The 19,335-nt window shown below is 35.8% G+C and overlaps 1 protein-coding gene across 5 annotated transcripts in view; it reads right to left on the bottom strand.

Annotated features, from left to right (window-relative positions):
* Nucleotides 1–19,335, bottom strand: part of GPHN (gephyrin) — a 569,154-nt gene that overhangs the window by 158,173 nt on the left and 391,646 nt on the right. The window lies entirely within an intron of this gene.

The following is a 19,335-nucleotide window of genomic DNA, read 5'->3' as shown; positions in this document are numbered from 1 at the left end:
GCCACCACCCATGCATGGTTCTTGGTTTCCTCATCTGCAAAATGAGGATGTTTCCAGGGGTTCTCCTTTGGGAAATCTATGGATAAAAGTCTGAAGTCCACTGACTGGGATGGGGGAAAAAAGTATGATTTTCTTTTATCATGAGCTTAGGCAACTGTCAGTAGAACCTTTTACTTTAAGTTATCCATAAGTTGTTATGGATATTTAAAATATTCTTTTCATTCAAATTACAGTAGTTATAAGACCTGCTGCTAGATTTTGTTATTTAGTGCATTTAAAAAGAGGCACATATTACTATAACATCACAGTTTGTTCTTTAAAGATATTTTTATAATGATTTCAATTTAAATTTCTTTGTAATCCTAAGTATTTTATTTGATACATTTAAAATATTTTTTTCTGAAAATAAGTCTGTAGGCTTTGTCAGAGTACCAAATGAGTCCATGGCATAAAAGAGGTTTAAAAACCTCTGAATTAAATGATTTTCAAGCTCCTTTTCATCTGTAAGATTTTTTTTTTAATTAATTTCTATTAAGCGTCAAGCGAACATTTACCATTCCAGTCTGTCACATGTAGGTTTACATACATCTTACTCCCTTCTCCCACTTGCTCTCCCCCTATTGAGTCAGCCCTTTCAGTCTCTCGTTTCGTGCCAATTTTGCCATCTTTCCTCTCTATCTTCCCATCCCCCCTCCAGTCAAGAGTTGCCAACACACTCTCCAGTGTCTACCTGATTTAATTAGCTCACTCTTCATCAGCATCTCTCTCCCCCGCCATCTGTAAGATTTTGTGGATCTAAAAAATCTTTTCACCTCTATCTGCTGCCCTTTATCAAATCATATATAAAAGGAGCACCCAATTTTTATTTTGGGAAAAAAATCACATAAAATTGTTCACTGAACTAACCAACAGCCCATTTAATAGACCATCTAAGAATGAAAGAAAAGAAACATGGCTGTTTAAAAAGTTATGAAAATCTCAGGATTAAAAAAATTCTGGTTCACTAGTTCTTTTCCCATTGGTCTAGACGATGAATTGAATGGAATGATCATTTAACAGTCATCATTTACAACCGTTTAACGAAAGATGAACTTCTATTCACATACACGTGTGAGTGTGTATCATCTCTAATTACTCTTTAAATTCTTAATTATCAGTTGCCCATAGATGGAGAGCAAGAACCCTATCTATTGACTACATATAACATAAGATCTTACAGGTACATAATGATTACAAGCAATATAATTTTTAAAAATTTTTCCAGGGGATGATTCTTAAATGTTTTCCTACTGTTGTATGAATTTATTGTCTTTAATGCCACTGAGCTTTTTTAAGCCCTAGATACATATGAAGAATTCTTCTTTCTCACTACTGAACTCTTCTGAAAGTAGCTGCAACTATGGCAGGTTACACAGTTGGTGAACTGTATTATAATTACCACTGAAAATCAAAAGCTTATATATCCTCCTTCACAGGCAAGGTCTTTACTTGTTCTCAAAGAGAATACTATAATATGCAGAACATGCCTAAGAACAGAACTGATAATCACCATGACTCAACAAAACAGGAAGCTGGTCATCAATGGTGAATCTTCCTAAGGTATTTCCTATATAATGTTTTAAATTTAAGTGAAGCCACTCTCAATGACTTCTAAAAAAATTGTAAATCCCAGACTGGTCCCCCTTGGTACCAAGAACATTTTGATTTAGTTTTTGTTCTGAGAATTTTTAGTGTTGGTTGTAAGTATATGTAATGTATTACAAAGCTAAGAAAAATAGTTTTTCAATTAGTAGTGGTTTTGAATTATTCATAATATCATTTCTCAACATTCAAAAGAATAATTGATTATTTTACAGAGTAAATTATCTTCATTCTAGTAGTCACACACACACACAAAAAAAGCAGGGATTATTACTGGTCTTAGGTCACAAAGTAAAGTGATAATGGAAGTCAGCCTTTTGACTTCCCAATTCAGTTCTCTGGATACTATTATATAGATTGTCCTATCTTTTTAACCTACCAATGGCAATCACTGCATTTATAATCAGACCTTGAATTTTCATTGCCCTTTTGCTCTTGACTATTCCTTTAACAATGAGAATCACTGAAAATAGGAATGAGGGTGCAAGCATGAAGGGAAACTAGTATAATGAAAGGCAGTTTGGGAACTGGCACTCTAGAGCCAGACTCTGGATCTTGGCTATGCTCTGTCATTAGCTGTGTAACACTGGATTATTCCTTCTTTCTTAGCTTTCTCATGTATAAAATAAGGATAGTAATAATATCTATCTTAGAGAGTTGTGAATAAATAATATATATAAAGTGCTTGCTTAGAAGAGTATCTGGCCCATAGTGAACAGTATGTGAGCATTAGCTGTTAATATTTTTATTGTTGTTACCATTCTTTTCTTTAGATGATATTCTGGACCTGTAACAAAAAAAAAGTTGACTAATTTGTGATTTTGACAGCTCTCATAAGTAAGGTCAAGAGGGCAAGTAAGATTAGTTAAGTATCTGAATATAAAATTTTCACAAAATACTGATAAATTTTATGAAATAGAGCCTAAGGGATTGACACAGTCACAAATATAAAACCCAAATTCTAGAACATTTGTAATTATTATACCTTTTCTGGCACTTCTGAAAGAAGGTCACATTTGTTTTCATTAAACATGAGTTTTGAAATACTGTGGTTCTAACTAGATTTCCCTGGCTCTCATTCTTTAATGTCACATGACTTACTCACATTTACAAACAACCTACTACTTCTACTCAGTATAATATACTATGTAAGTGAGTAAGGCTGCTATATTTTGGTATCAGTTGAAAAAGTTGTAGCTTTATTTCTTTACATGTTTAACTAGCATTAAAAAGGCACACGAAAGATATATATAGGCAAAGACATATCTCTGCTGTATTAGTATACTGGCAATAATTTAGAAAATGTCTAGGAAGTTCCTTAGAAATAAGAGCTAAGCTTTCTAAAGCCTTGTATCAAATCTACCTGTGGTATCTATTGTTAATCAAGTCTCCCCTGATAGAATCAAGTAAATAAAAAATAGATACACAGTTCCTGACTTACAATGTATTTAGCTTACAACAAACCGCACTTACAACAGTCTTTTTTTTTTTTTTTTTTACATCTTTAGTAATATGTACTAACATACAATGTTGCAGTATGTAATTTGCTGATGTTATAAACTCTCAGGTGTGCACTCACAGATGTTCAAAGATTGGATTTATAAAGATACTTATAATAAAAGGAAATAATAATGAAAACTACAAAAAAAAAAAGACATATCTGATTTATGTCAGAACTGACTTAGGATGGAGTTGTCGAAACAGAATGCTGTTGTAAGTTGGGGACACCTGTAGTCCAAAATTTTTAGACTCTTGTTTGCATTTTATGTCCTTTCCACTTGTTCTGAATGCTCAAGTTTTTGGTATTTGGGCTAAATCAACTGAAAAGGCAGAAAACCTACTGTTGTTAAAACGGAACTTTTAGCTTACTGAGAAAGGATAATAGCAAAAAGTTTTTTTTTTTTTTAAAGGTAAACTCATGATTCTTATACAAATATAAAATGAACAAGTGTCAAAGATTCTACCTAAACTCTTCATTAATAAGACAACCAGTAGGATGTTACGGTTGGCTCAAAAAAGAAGAAAAAAACAAGATGAAACACATATATGGACTATCAAGAATGCTGAAATTATTTTCAGATAGATCAGTTGGTCAATAACAGGACAAAACTCAACTGCACCTCCAGTGGACACAACCTGAATTTCTATGGACTAGGATCATTTGCATTACAATGAGTTTACCTCAATTTCCAAAACAACAAAAAAAAAAAAACCAAAAACAAACCCATTAGAGTCAAGTCAAGTCTGACTCATAGCAACCATATAGGGCAGCGAAGAACTGCCTCATAGAGTTTCTAAGGAGTGCTTGGTGGATCCGAACTGACGAACTTTCGGTTGGCAGCCATATAGCACTGATACGATGTTGTAAAATAGCTCAGACAGTGAAAACAAAAACAAAACAAAAAAACAGTTGCCATCAAGCAATTCCAACTCATAGTGACCATATAGGACACAGCAGAACTGCCCCACAGGGTTTCCATGGAGCAGCTGATGGATTAGGACTGCCGACCTTTTGGTTAGCAGCTGAGTTTTTAACCATTGCACCACCAGGGCTCCCAGATAATGAAAGACAGAGATAAACCAAAAGGATGCCCTAGATAGGACAGGTAATAATCTTTTTTATCCATTTTAAAGTCTTTTACAATTTTACCTGACAATTTTATGGCCTGGGTGTACCTGTTAATAGAATATGATTGTTAATTGAATTCTAGTGAATTTTTCAGAGTTTGTCCCCTCGTGTATTCCTTTGGTTTCTAGGAGTGTATGCAATACTTACTGGTCGGGGTGGGGGCCAAACCCGTTACTGTTGAGTCGATTCTGACTCATAGCGACCCTGTAGGACAAAGTAGAACTGCCCCATAGGGTTTCCACGGAGCGGGTGGTAGATCTGGACTGCTGACCTTTTGGTTAGTAGCCAAATGCTTAACTACTGTACCTCCAGAGCTTCAATACCTACTATAGTCAATTTAAAATGGAATGCAGTTTTTGTTTTTACTGTAATAGTAATCATTTATCATATAAAAAAGGGAGAAATTTATATGAAACATACATTGTTTCTTTTAAAATTTGGCATAAAATATAATTTCCAAGGCTTAATACACAAGAAATTTTTGTAGTTTCCTTTTTTCCTCAAGTCCAATGAACACCCAGTTTGAATATTAGCCTTCTTGGTAAGATTTAATCATGAAAAGTCCTAGGGGAAAGAGCGACCTATTAAAATCAAAGAAATGCAATATAATTCAATATTATCATATTAAAAAGTTAAATATATAGACTTTGGATTACTATCTAATTCAAGTATTACATTTCTGGATAAAGTATATATATTTCTGGTTGAAGCTGCACTGTAGACACTTTTTTAAAAAAACTAAATAATCACGTGTAAGAAAAAGTCTGACTAAGAAGAGACATTCTTAGAACATTGCTAAATTTAGGTTTATAGGTAATTTGAGTTGATTCAGAGAACTTTAATTACCTTGCAATTTGCATTTGCTCCATCTACATTACTGGTTCTACACTTCCTTATACTAGTATAAGTTCATATTCATATAACTCACTCTAAGGATGAGCAGAATAGGTAAGATTATATTGTTGTTGTTGTTGTTAGGTGCCGTCAAGTTGGCTCCGACTCATAGTGACCCTACAGGACAGAGCAGAACTGCCCCATAGGGATGCCAAGGAGCAGCTGGTGGATTTGAACTGCCAACCTTTTGTTTAGCAGCCGTATCCCTTTTTTTTTTTCTCAATATAAATCCTATAGCTGTAGGTCCAGGAATATGTGCTAATTTGATCTATTAAACCTAGAGACTTGTGAATATAATGAATCCTTCTCTAAGCAATCAAAATAAATCAAAACAAAAAAGGAGAAAGTTATACTAGCTACATGACCATGGCTAAATTACTTAATTTTTTAAGCATTAGTTTCCACATATACAAAAATAAGGATAATTAATTTATTGAACAAATACTTCTTGAGCATCTACCCAACACCAGGCTCTGATTTAGGCACAAGGAATAAAACATGAACAAGATTGATAAGGTCCCTGCTCCCTTGAAGCTTACATTCTAATACGAGTAGATAGACAATAGGTACATGAACTAACAAGTAAATAAGTACAGATAGCTTCAGATAATGATAAGTACTATGAAGAAAAAAACATAGTAATGGCATAAAAGCGACTAGTGGTAGCTATCTTAGAGTGGACAAGGAAGACGTCTCTGAATAGGTATCATTTGAGTTAAGACCCAAGGCAGTCAGATGAAGATAAGGAGAAGCGAAGGCTCAAATGCTTTGGGGGGTTCCTCCCTTATAGCACTGTTGTGAGGGTTAAATAATGCAGGTAGATAATTGTTACTTATGATGATAATAATGGAGATGAGAAAGATGATGGCGATGATGACTATGATATCAATTACCAAAAGCAAGGTACAGGTAGTCCCTGACTTATGACACATCTAAGTTACAATGAACTGCACTTACAGCTGTCCTTTTTTTTTTTTTTTTGTGGTACACCTTATTGTTAGTACCTATCCCTGCGAGGAAGTTACAGGGAAATGCAGGCAAGGGATATGGAAAAAATTGCTGAGTTATGTGAACACAGTCCAAGCATTTGATCAGGATGATATGATGGAAGAGATGGGTGGAAAAATCACCCATAGGGCAAGAATGCTGAATTTAGAACTTGGTATCGCCAATGTGGGACAGCTCATAGATCACAAAGAAGGGGAACTGACAGATCAGGACTTAATGGATTTGAAGAGGAAAGAAATGCTGAAGAAGAAAGAAATAATGAAGAAGAGAAAGGAGAAAAATTGTCAACAAATTTTACAGTCAAGGGATTAGCTGGAGTTTTTTTCTAAACTAAGTCAGGGGGTTCAGTTGCTTCAAAACATGGACTCAAATGCTGATCATTTTGCTAAAGTCAATAGACAGATTTGGGGACCAGGAATACGTTACCGTGAAATATATGAAGAAAAAAAGGACCATACAGACAATTCTCCCTAATTTTCTGATAGAAATGCCATCTCCATTCCCAGGGATAATTCAGAACCTTCCACAAGTGGAGTTATTATTGAAACTGACAAAATGTCAGGGTCAACCAATTCTTCTTCATCGTAGGAGTAAATTTTGATTTGTGTATCTTTTTATGTATGTATTAAAATATATCTGTAAGTTTATATGGAATGTTTCCAACCTCCAAAGACAAATTAAGATTGGTTTTATAAAGATATTGACGATAAAAGGCAATAATAATGAAAACTTTAAAAAAAAAAAGGGTATTCAACTTACATCAGAACAGACTTATGAAGGAGTTGTTGGAATAGAACACTTTTTTAAGTCAGGGGCTACCTATACTGGAATTACCCTTCTCAATTGGTCCTGGCCTGGAGCTGTTTGTACCCTCTTCCAAACAAAAGACTGGTAATAAAAAGAGATAGAGCAGGTATTCAGATTTACGATTTCAGTAAGGTGGGACCTAAAAACTGTTTTCTTGTAAAGAATTTGATATTTCATAAGAAGCAGCGAGGGAGACCCTGGTGGCTCAGTGGTTAAGAGCTCAGGCTGCTAACAAAAAGGTCAGCAGTTTGAACCACCAGATGCTCTCTGGAAACCCCATGGGGCAGTTCTGCCTGTCCCATAGGGTCGCTATGAGTTGGATCCACTAGACAGCAATGGGGTTTTTTTTTTTTGGTTTTAAGACACAATGAAGACTTCTCTGATAAAATACAATTTTTTTGTGTGTGTGTGGTTTACTGAGGTTTTACTATGTGTAAATTTCTGCATAAAAGTTCTTGTGATACTATATTGATCCATGACAGCTAATACACTTAATAACGTTGTCTAGATAACTGGATCTGTACTTAAAGCGTTGAGGCATTTTCGAAGTTGTGGAAAAAACAAGTTGCCTCGGATACAATAATCATCAAATTAGTGAAACCTGAATTAAAATGAATTTCTATTTTCAGCAATCATTAATTCTGTGTCCAAAATATATAAGCTTTATTTAGGTACAGAACAATGTTATCAGTCATGCCAAGGAAATTAGTCAAACTCAAGAGGACACATATATGATTTCACTTACATGAAATATCTAGAATAGTCAAACTCATAGAGACAAACAGTAGGTTACCAGGGCCTGAGGAAGGGCGAGATGGGGTGTTATTGCTTAAAGGATACAGTTTCTATTTGAGGTGATGAAAAAATCTGGAAGTAGTCAGTGGTGGGGTTGGACAACATTGTGAATATAATTAATACCACTGAGTTGTACACTTAAAAATGGCCAAAATGGCAAATTTTGCTATATATATTTTACCACAATAAAAATTATATTAAGAAAAAAAATATATCAGAGTGATTTCAGACACAGCTTAAAGCAATGACATAGTATGAGTACATCTATTTAGTTGGAAAATATTGCAGACTAAAATTTTGAAATGGAGCTTGGTTATATCTGAAAGTTAGACAGTTCTAAGTGCAAGGATAGTGGTATGGACGGGCTGAAATACTGGTACTCACAGGCCTAAGAACATTTCAGAAATACGACTATCATTGACCTTTAACCCACTGCCTTTGAGTAGATTCCAATCTATAGGACAGAGAAGAACTGGTCCATGGGGATTCCAAGGAGAGGCTGGTGGATTCGAACTGCCAACCTTTTGGTCAGTAGCCAAACACTTAACCACTGCGCCACCAGGGCTCCATTGTTGACCTTTACTACTTGCTGAAAGTGGTAATTGAGGTTGAGTGAATAATCCCAGGTTACTTTGATTTGTCCTTTAAACTCTTGAACTGTGCTGCATGGCTCTAAAACAGATAAATTGCAGAGGTTACAGATAAACTTGCTATATGTAAAGGGAAATGAACCAAAGGAAGTCAATTAGATGATTCTGACTGCTGGTCACACATTTTTTTGTTGTTTGTTTAAACTTCATCAGCCTACATCACGTATTAAAGGTTGCAGCAACTGACAGTTGTGTGGCTCAGTTACTGCGCTTTCACTGATTTTCTTTGGGAAAGCCCTGAGATATAAATTAAGTAACACCAAAACTTTGTAACTCATGGCCTAGAAAAATCACTGAGGGGCTATAATGATTAAACATGCAATTTCAAGACCATTCATTTGCTTCCTGGGGGTGGAGTGGGGTGGGTACCTTGTTTAATTTATTTTCCAACAAACAAAATGCATACATGAACAATGAATGCTTAATGGCACTAATGAATAAGACTGATCATTTGCTAATTAACCAATGCTCCTAAAAATATTTAAAATATTAAAGGCAATTATAAAATTATTAAAATAACCATTTGGAACTGTGATGGGTATGAAGGAGTTAATATTTTATATATTTTAAGCAGGATGATTAGGTTGTGAAACTGGATGGTAAAACAATTAAAATTAGTTTTAATTTGGCCTGAATTACTTACATTTCAGACTCTGAACCAAATATTTGAGACACAGGGTACAAATGAAGATTATTCAACATTTCCTCATACAATCTCTTTCAGCTCTTACTGGCATCCTTTTTTCTCCTTCCTACTCTCCCACCAGTGTGCACTCATTGGAGGGTGGCTACCCCCACAAATGAGAAGAGCAAAGACTAATTCAGCAGCATCTGAATACAGAAGACCATTCTGGTTTTCTCATTTTCACCTCATTCCCGCCCCATTTCCTCTTTCCCCCCGGGAATTCTCTTCTGTCAAGCATACATTCTGGTTTTCTCATTTTCACCTCATTCCCGCCCCATTTCCTCTTTCCCCCGGGAATTCTCTTCTCTGTCAAGCATAGTACAGAAGCTCCTCATTACTTACTGCAGCTTCAATATTAAATAGAAAGGGCTAGATTCCTAAAGGAACTTTTCCTTTAGTGCAGATGCACACAGATGACTTCTCAAAGAGCATTAGCTCATACCATGCATCTCAACAAGAATACTTAAGAATGGTAGCCCAAATGGAATTAGATTTAATTGTTGTGTGTTGGGATAATAGCAAGTTGCCAAAGACAGAAAAAATAGCAGCTAGATGGATTTTTATGACTTCAGGCAATACTGAGTGCAGTATGGTATGGATAAAGTCTCAGAAATAGATCCTTCTTTTCTTATCCTGAGGCAGACTTAGAAACAGAACAAAGAAAATTGGAAATATAACTAAAAAATCTGTCTACAAAAGTCCATATGAATCTAAATTTCAACCAGGGTTTCATGGAATATGAATCCAAAAATATCTTTAAGGTCTTTCTGAATTCTCCAATTGCTCTATACATTGATGCTTATGCCCTGCAACTTTTTAAAATGGGAAAATCAGAACAAGTGAACTATTCTTTAAATACTAAAGCAGAAATGGAATGAAAAAGCAGGGCTTGTTTCCTTCCTTCCTTTTTCTTTTCCCCTCCCTCCTTCCATTTTCTCTCCCCCTTCCTCCTCTCTCATTCTTTATATCCTTAAAGTACTTATTTGAGTACCAACATAGCTACTTCTCTCATTCCTCAATTCCAAGGGTGAGGAGGTCAATTTGAGACTCTCTTCACTCCTGCTAGGTCCAGTGTCAATAAAGAAGTCATGAAAAAGACAAGAAAAAAAGAAAAGACCAAAATGAATGTCAGAAGAGACTCTGAAACTTGCTCTTGAACATAGAGTGGCTAAAGTGAAAGGAAGAAATGATGAAGTAAAAGAGCTGAACAGAAGATTCCAAAGGGTGGCCCCAGAAGACAAAGTATTATAATGAAATGTGCAAAGACCTGGAGTTAGAAAATCAAAAGGAAAGAACATGCTCGACATTTCTCAAACTGAAAGAACTGAAGAAAAAATTTAATCCTCGAGTTGTAATACTGAAGGATTCTATGGGGAAGATACCAAATGATGCAAGAAGCATCAAAAGAAGATGGAAGGAATACAGAGTCACTGTACCAAAAAGAATTAGTTGACATTCAACCATTTCAAGAGGTAGAATATGATCAAGAACCAATAGTACTGAAGTAAGAGGTCCAGGCTGCACTGAAGGTATAGGTGAAAAGTAAGGCTCCAGAAATTGAGAATACCAACCGATATGTTTCAACAAATGGATACAGTGCTGCAAGTGTTCACTCATCTGTAGCCAAGAAATCTGGAAGACAGCTACCCGGCCAACCAACTGGATGAGATCCATATTTGTACCCATTCCAAAGAAAGGTAATCCAACAGAATTTGGAAATTACCCAACAATATCATTAATATTACACATAAGTAAAATTTTGCTGAAGATCATTCAAAGGCTGTTGTAGCAGTACATTGACAGAGAACTGCCAGAAATTCAAGCTGGATTCAGAAGAGGAACAAGGAATATCATTGCTGATGTGAGATGGATCATGTCTGAAAGCAGAGAATACCAGAAAGATGTTTACTGGTATTTTACTGACTATACAATGACATTCAACTGTGTGGCTCATAACACATTATGGATAACACTGTGGAGAATGGAAATTCCAGAACACTTAATTATGCTCATGAGGAACCTGTACTCAGACCAAGAGACAGCTGTTCGAACGCAACAAAGGAATACTGTGTGGTTTAAAATCACGAAAGGTGTGCGCCCAGATTATATTCTTTCATCACATTTATTCAATCTGTATGTTGGGCAAATGATCGAACAAGCTTGACTATATGAAGGAGAGTGGGGCATCAGGATTGGAGGAAGACTCATTAACAACCTGTGATATGCAGATGACACAACCTTGCTTGCTGAAAGTGAAGAGAACTTGAAGCACTTACTGATGAAGATCAAAGACCACAGCCTTCAGTATGGATTACACCTCAACATCAAGAAAACAAAAACCCTCACATGTGGACCAATAAGCAACATCATGATAAACAGAAAATACTGAAGCTGCAAAGGATTTCATTTTACTTGAATCCACAAATAAGCCCACGGAAGCAGCAGTCAAGAAATCAAATGACGCACTGCATTGGGCAAATCTGTTGCAAAAGGCCTCTTTAAAATGTTTATACAGCAAAGAGGTCACTTTAAGGACTAAGGGGCACCTGACACAGGCCATGGAGTTTTCGAGTGCCTCATATGCATGTGAAAGCTGGACAATAAATAAGGAAGATCAAAAAAGAATCGATGCCTTTGAATTATGGTGTTGGTTAAGAATATTGAATATAACTGGACTTTCAAAGAACGAACAAATCTGTCTTGGAAGAAATACAGCCAGAATGCTTATAAGAAGTGATGATGACGAGGCTTCGTCTCACATATTTGGACATTTTATCAGGAGGGACCAGACCCTGGAGAAGGACATCATGCTTGGTGGAGTAGAGGGTCAGCGGAAAAGAGAAGGACCCTCAATGAGGTGGTTTGACACAGTGGCTGCAACAGTGGGTTCAAGCATAACAACGATCATGAGGATGGCGCAGGACTGGGCAGTGTTTTGTTCTGTTGTACGTGGGGTTGCTATGAGTTGGAACCAACTTGATGGCACCTAACAACAACAATGTATAATTCACATCCAGCTGTTTTATTATTAAATAATCATATTATTGTTATAAAACCCTTACTGTGTTTCATAATTCTTTCCTCACTTTTTCAAATAACAAAAGTTGCATGGAAGTGAAAAACACTTGAAAAAGTGGCTTCATTAATGATGTAAGCACATATATTTCACATCACAGATGTAGTATGTGATATCAATTTATCATGCAATACATTGGTACTTATTTCTGGATATAAAATACCATGCTGAAGAACTAAAAATGAATCTAGATTCCCACAATATTGAAGCTGGAGAGAAGCAAGTACGATAACATGAGAATACCTATGAGATACTCTGATATTATATACACGTAACTATACAAGTTGGACTTTTCAACGTTAATGGAAAGGACATCACCCTATATTCTCCATTTCTATTTCTTGCTTAGCCTGTTGGTAATGATGGAGTACCTTGTGAAAAAAAGCTCAATTTTTCTACAATTCTTAATTCTTATAAAAACTGAGAATAATGAGAATAAATATGAAAATCCTATCTCCAAGAGATGCTGCCAAAAGGTAAAAGGTTACTATTAAAAAACTCTTGAATAATAGGCATGCTATGAATGGCACTGGATTGGTTTTATGAATACACAGGATTATTAAGACCGTAAATGTTATAGATCAATCTACTTTGGAGAATGATAGCTACAACTATAAAATAGGGTAGCAAGCATTTACTAGACAACACAAGTACGTGGCTAAAGATACATGGTAAAGACTATCGGTATGACTAACATGGATTCCATAGCACTGAAAATACGCCTTTTAAGTAAACCAGGCAGACTTGCTTTAGCCCTTGTGTATATGCTATTCATTTCAACTTATAATGCTTACTAGACTCCTCTCTTTTTCAGGGTCTCCTGTATATGAACCACCTAAATGTATTATGAACTTAGCACAGCAGAGCAGAGGATTTAAAAGGTGATATTTTGCATGCTTTTCCAATTAGTAACATATATGAAGAGGCTCCAGGTCATAAAATTAGTATTTATTGAGCACCTATAAAAAAAAAAAAAAAAAGAGCACAGCTGATAACCAAAAGATTGGAAGTTCGAATCCACCAGCTATTCCCTGGAAACCCTATGGGGCAGTTCTACTCCGTCCTATAGGGTCACTATGAGCAAAACCAACTCGACTGCAGTGCGTTTTGGTTTACTTAGGACCTATAGATATTGCTAGCAAAACTAAAAGTGTAAACAATCAAGTAAAAATAACACAATTATATAAATTTCAACTTTTATAACTCATTCAAGACCTCAAATCAATATCCATTATAAACTTTTCAAGTTCAGGGTATGTCTTCTATGTGTATTTGGAACTCTCAATGAATTTTCATGTAGAAAGCAAAATACACTCTGGAAAATCAGGATCCAATTCCTTTAAAACTGTACCATTACCAATTGAACAGAATTAAAAATCCTGTTTGCTATGTTTATCATGAATTAACTTTCTCATGAAAATCTTTTCCACTTTCTGAAATTGCACTAGATCATCCCTACTGAGGAACATGAAGGTCAAATTCACTCCATTTTATGGATGGGTCCATTAAGATTACAGCCAAGAAAATTGAGTGCAACGGTTTGACTCTGTAGCACATGGGGTCGCTATGAGTCTGAATCGACTGGACAGCAACTAAGAGCAACCACAAATTCGGGCAAACAGAAATGCAATAACAAGCTTAATATTTCCTAGTAAATCAGAAACACATCTGGCAGTAGAAACTACCTCTCTTAATTGAAGGTCATATATTTGTTTTACTTTGTTCAGCTGGTTCAAAAACCTGTAATTTTATTTACAAGATACAAAGCACACAGGAGGTACTTAATAAAGGAAATAAAGTATTATGCAGAAAAAACAGCGTTTACGAGGGAGAGGCCACACACTACAGTTTATTGAAATTTTGTATAGGTATAAACCCTATATGTAAACATCCAATTCATAAATTCATTCAACAAACATTGATTGATGATGCTGCAGGGAAGTCCTTGTGCCAAATTACCAGAGTTTTTCTCTACCTTCCACTACAATGAGTATTCTAAGGAAAAAGTCCCATTTGAGCTGTGAGCGGAAGAAAAGCGGCTGTAGCTCCCATCGTTATTCAGAATTTGGCAGGGTAAAAATGCCTTGGAGTAGGTTGCATTCTATTAGATGTCAAAATGCATATTCTCAAGAAATATGTTGCAGATAGTAGCTAGATTACTACAGTAATATAAGCCTACTTAACCATCAACTCAGCTTATCTACAGTGCTATTTTAGCTTCTTAAGGATTACATAAACTTTTAAGCACTACTCTAAAAATTAGGTCACCATTTATAAAGTTGTTTTCATGGGAAACTGCTTTGTCCCACTTCAAAGCTGGTGACTGTCTTTAGAGTATGACAAATGGAATTCAAGGACAATATAAGACACACACACACACATATATATACAGCACTATTTTAATTAGCCATAATCTTCTGGGGTGTGTGTGTGTGCATAAATAACCCAGGCACTACAAAGAAAGGGATTTTGGAAAAAAGGGTCAACTAGCAGAATGAAAAGAAAGATATATTTTATAAATAGATGTTCATATATTTCATATTCAATATACTTCACAATGATTACAAAAAAGAAACAAGACAGGAATTGTACAAAAGTGCTGATGTTAACTCAGGCAAAGTCAAGTTGATAGTGAAGCCAGTAACACTTGCTTGGTCAGTTCAGTTGTGGCTAACTGCGTATGCAAAATGTATTTTACTGTGTGATATAAGCAGCACATAACGTGTTTGCAAAAGTTAGTTAAAACTAAAAAGAACTTTACCTATGGATCGTTAGTATAATAATCAGTATTAACAATAATATTTGTTAATGTTTACTAGGTATTCATGCACTTCAGGGGAAGCCCTGGTGGTGCAGTGGTTAAGAGTTACAGCTGCTAACTAAAAGGTCAGCAGTTCAAATCCACCAGGCGCTCCTTGGAAACTCTATGGGGCAGTTCTGCTCTGTCCTATAGAGTCACTATGAGTTGGAATCGACTCGATGGCAATGGATTTATGCATATCAGGTACTGCACCAAGCAGTATTAAGTGATTCAATCCTTATAATACCCTAAAAGATTGCATCATTCCCATTTTACAGGAATAGGAGGTGCAGAGAGGCTAACTTGTCCAAACTATAAATAGGTAAGGTTGGGTTTCACATCCAAGGCTGGGATTCAAATCTAGCCTAAAACTTGAATTTTTTAACACCATGCTAAATTGATATGTGGTAAGTCTATTTCAACAATAAGATATTAATAACTGTCAAAGCATGAACACCTTTAGAAGATGGTAAGAAGCTGGTTAAACTATTTGCTTCTTCAGAAAAATTAAGTTACTTAAAAAAAAAATCTAAAATAAAAACATGCATCATACTCTTAAATCCTAAATTCACATGGCAAGCAAAAGAAAAAAAAAATTGCTGCTCAGTCGATTGACTCATACCAACCCTATAGGACAGAAAAGAACTGTCCTAAAGGGTTTCCAAGGTGTTATTCTTTACAGAAGCCAACTGCCATATCTTTCTCCCACTGAGCAGCTGGTGGGTTTGAACCACTGAGCTCTCAGTTAGCAGCCCAGTGCTTACCCACTGTACCGCCAGGCCTCCTTACATGGTAAATATGAAGCTATTTAGAGACTTCAGTATCCAAAAAAAAAAAAAAAAAAAAAGACAATATTGAGGATTCCCAAAGAAGACATTTTAAATGTGGCTTTAAATAACAAATGCTTCAAGAAGTATTGAATTGCTTAGAAGTGAAGAAAGAATTACTATTTTTTTTCTCAATTCTGAGAGAGAATTAAGCCCTAATGATATTGGCATTCACTGTATGTAATGAATTAATTTCTCTTTTATGAATCTAGAGGGGAACGATCTTTACAGAAGGCTTGAGGAAACAGCCATACACATCATTTTCTGTGTTCTGTGGCTTGAGAAAGAAAATGCTTTTGAAAGAGGAAAAAAGATGGCCAGGGAAAATCGATAATTCCATTTGCTGAAGTTTAGGCCATTCATTTCATTGTATCCAAATGAATGTTTGTGTGACAAAAGGAAACGAAAATTTACGCTGCTGGTAGTCAGGAAGATTGGTGGTAAGCCAAACCTGTTTGTAAATCTATGGGTATGACCCACAAGGGTTTCCAGTACAAGGTATGACCATATCCATTAAACCTCTGTAATTTACAGGAATCTGTGCAAGCCATGCATTGGCACTACCTCCCAGATAGAAGAGACAGTTGGATTAATTAAGAAAGAAGAGACATAGAGACAAAATGCTGGTCCATGGTTCATAACAGCACACGAAGGAAAGAATAATGCGTATTAGCCCAGTGAGGAGTAAAAATGTCATTGATGTCAAGAGTAGTTTTCTTTCACTATTGGATGGACAGCAATAAAAAAAAGTTACTGGAAATTTATATGTTGATCCTTCTTCTCACTTAAATTTGTCTGCCAATACTATTCCTTTTGCATATTGGTAACAGATGAAGAAGCCCTAATCAGAGGCCTGCATACAATTTATCAGTCAACAAGACTAGATTCTAACTTCAGTTTTGTTGAAGGCTAACCAAGGAATATTTTCCTACTTGCTTAACAATAAACCTCAGCTTACTATATTTTTTTACTTGTGTACCACTTCTGATTTGTATATGAATTTATGAGGGCATGATTTTTCATAGACTTTTAGTTCCCAGTGTTTTTTAAAATAATGCCAGGAAGACCGACTGCAGTCACCAAGGAAAAAATTGCACTGGTCTCAGGTAAACTTCAGGTTTCAAAAATAGGGTGAGGAGGTCAATTATACAGTTTGAAACTCTCTTCCCTCCCATTAGATCCAGTGTCAATAAGGAATTAGAGCTGCAGAAATTGGAATAATTGCTTGATATTGTTTGAGCCATACTCAAGAAAAATTGAACTAGCTACCCCTGCTCTTATTTAATGGAATATCACAGTATATTACAGGAAGAATCAGGCACAGTAAAATTAAAATAGTGACTGAGATTTGAGGACTTAAAAAAATGCATGTAAATCTCAGGAATATTTGATTCTAATATATAATGGGGTATTTGAGATTAGGTTCTAATTTATGATGCAATTAACATGTGTTTATTAAATGCTTACTGTGTGCTAGATGGGGGAAGGGGGCAAAATCCAAAAGAAACTAAACCAATACCTCTACACAATCAAGTTTTATATTCTTTTATTCGATTATGGCATAATTAAATGTTATTCATTGAATCATTCATTCAATATACACTTATTGAATACTTACTGTTTACTCCAGACTGATCTTGCCTGTGAATAATAGATTAAAAAAACCAACCAACCAACCAAACAAACAAGAAAACTGCCCGTTTTCTGGGAGCTCAGAGCACAAGAGGAAGACAGTAAAGTACAAATACAATTATAATACAGCATGATAAGTGCTACGGTAGGAGTTAGAATAAACTTCTAAGCGGACATGTAAGAAATGCTCCTAACTCACACTCCTGAGATTTAAGAGCACTTTTAAGAGACAATTAAAATTTCATCACACGGAAAAAAAGAAGGAAAAATCAGAGAAAAAGGCAAGTGTCATTAAAAGATGTGAGATAACCTGGCCATTGGGCAATAGCAAGAAGTACGGTAGGAGGTTTTTAGCCATGATAAGGAGTGGAAGGAGGAGATACTCTATTTAGCAATGTGAAGATAGATCAGAGATATTTACGGAATAAATGATGAAGGTAGGGCAACCAGTCTGGAGGTTAATCTAGTAATCCAGATGAGAAACCCAGCTAAATCACTGAAAGCAGTTCTAGAGGGAAGGGTATGAATTTCAGAGATACAAAAATGGCAGAATCTATAGGACTTAAGTATTGATAAATCATGTGGGGTATGTTGCTAGGTGTCGTCAAGTTGGTTCTGACTCATAGTGACCCTATATACAAAAGAACGAAACACTGCCTGGTCCTGTGCCATCCTCATAATCGTTATGTTTGAAACCCACTGTTGCAGCCACCGTGCCAACCCATCTCTTCGAAGGTCTTCCTCTTTTTCACTGACCCTCTGCTTTACCAAGCATGATGTCCTTCTCCAGGGACTGGTCCCTTCTGACATGTCCAAAGTACTTGAGATGAAGTCTCACCATTCTCACTCCCAAGGAGCATTCTGTCTGTATGTCTTCCAAGACAGGCTTGTTCATTCTTCTAGAAGTTCATCGTATATTCAATATTCTTCACCAACACCATAATTCAAAGGCATCAATTCTTTTTCGGTTTTCTTTACTCATCGTCCAGCTTTCACATGTATATGAGGTGACTAAAAATACCATGGTTTGGGTTATGCCCACCTTAGTCCTCAAAGTGACATCTTTGCTTTTTAACACTTTAAAGAAGTCTTTTGCAGCAGATTTGCCCAATGCAATACATCATTTGATTTCCTGACTGCTGCTTTCATGGGTATTGATAGCGGATTCAAGAACAATGAAATCCTTGACAATTTCAATATTTCTTCCATTTATCATTATGTTCTTATTAGTCTAGTTGTGGGGATTTTTGTTTTCTTTATATTGAGGTGTAACACATACTAAAGTCTGCAGTCTTTGATCTTCATCAGTAAGTGCTCCAAGTCGTCTTCACTTTTCAGCAAGCAAGGTTGTGTCGTCTGTATATCACAAGTTTTTAATGAGTCTTCCACCAACCCTGATGCCACATTTTTCTCCATATAGTCCAGCTTGTTGGATTATTTGCTCAGCATACAGATTGAATAAGTATGGTGAAAGAATGCAACACTGATGCACATCTTTCTTGATTTTAAACCATGCAATATCCCCTTGTTCTGTTTGAATGACTGCCTCTTGATCTATGCACCAGTTCTGCATGAGCATAATTAAGTGTTCTGGAATTCCCATTCTTCTCAATGTTATCCATAATTTGTTATGATCTACACGGTTGAATGCCTTTGCATAGTCAATAAAACACAGGTAAACATCTTTCTGGTATTCTCTGCTTTAAGCCAAGACCCATCTGACACCAGCAATGATATTCCTTATTCCACGTCCTCTTCTGAATTTGGCTTAAATTTCTGGTAGTTCCCTGTTGATGTACTGCTGCAACCACTTTTGAATGATCTGCAGTAAAATTTTACTTGTGCGAGATATTGATATTGTTCGATAATTTCTGCATTTTGTTGGATCACT

Source organism: Elephas maximus, chromosome 10 (assembly GCF_024166365.1).
Source record: "Elephas maximus indicus isolate mEleMax1 chromosome 10, mEleMax1 primary haplotype, whole genome shotgun sequence".
In the NCBI taxonomy this organism is placed as follows: Eukaryota; Metazoa; Chordata; class Mammalia; order Proboscidea; family Elephantidae; genus Elephas; species Elephas maximus.
The sequence above is the reverse complement of the archived record's forward strand: the minus strand, read 5'-3'. Positions and strand labels throughout refer to the sequence as shown.